We start from the raw sequence: 1,254 nt of genomic DNA, 5'->3' as shown, positions 1-1,254 counted from the left end.
TAATGGGCTCGGCCCAAAATTTTAAGTTATTTATAAATAATGAACTTGACCCAATGTCAATCACATTAGGGTTATGGTTAGAGTTTAGTCTCCTAGACTATTTAAGCGTAATGTTCTATTGTAATAGACAGATTATGATGAATGAAAAATTAGCTGCTTTCTTTGAGATGTGATGTCTCTTCTTTCTTTTCTTTTTTAGGTGGTGAGACTTTGCCAAGACCAGTGAAACTCTGGTTTTATCTTTTGTTTTCTTCGCTTTCTATTTTTTTCCTTCCTGTGTGATAAATATAAGGTGAAAGAAATGTTATTCTATGTTCTGATAGTGTTTTTAATGTGCTATGATATTATATTGTTTTTGTGATTTGCCCACGAGAAAAGAAGGGCAGAAATGCTCGTACAAAGACTTTGATTAAAACTTGATAAAGTTGGCTTGATTTGTACTATAATTAGCACACCTCTAGGCTCTACGAAAATTGCTTTTGTATTTGATATTTCTGAATTCATGTGGACGAGTCTGTACAACCTGATTCCTTGCAATTTGATATAGCTGCCCTAAAAAATGAAGTTAGCCGAGATGCCTGCTTGATAAGGCGCGCGCCCTTCTTCCATTGAATCAATTGAAATAGTGTTACGATTCTTCTATCTCATATGGGTTAGTCTAATCTTAATAATGTGTATATAAGTTATTGGATACTCTCTTTTTGCAAGCCGGTTTTTAAGAGTAAGTTATAATTACAGAAAATCCAGATCCATATTTTTAAGCAAGTCAATAGACATAGCCACACTTCACTAGATAATGCTAAAAATTATATTTTTATTCTACCACTATCTCACCCCATTGACCACTACCGTGAGATAATTGATAAGCCAATAGCAATATTACTCTTTCCATATATATATATATATATATATATAGCGGGTCAATAGACATGACCACTTCACTAGATAATGATTTTGTTACAAAATAAATGTCAATAGCTTTGCAATTGTAATAAACTGATATTGATTACATTAAACTAGAAAGGCTTGGCCCCTTCTTCCCCTGAGATTTTGCTTAGGCGATGAAGGAGTAAATCAAAATCATCTTGGCTTCGGATGAGACTGAGACGCACATAACGATCAAGTTCAGCACCAAACAAGCCACCTTCCCGGCCAGTTATACCGGCTGCTTCCAGGACCGAATAACAATCTCTATCCTCTTCCCTCTCACACTTCAACCATGCATAAGCTGTTATCATTTCAAATTGTTAAAAT

This window comes from Corylus avellana, chromosome ca8 (assembly GCF_901000735.1).
Source record: "Corylus avellana chromosome ca8, CavTom2PMs-1.0".
Classification (NCBI taxonomy): domain Eukaryota; kingdom Viridiplantae; phylum Streptophyta; class Magnoliopsida; order Fagales; family Betulaceae; genus Corylus; species Corylus avellana.
The sequence above is the reverse complement of the archived record's forward strand: the minus strand, read 5'-3'. Positions refer to the sequence as shown.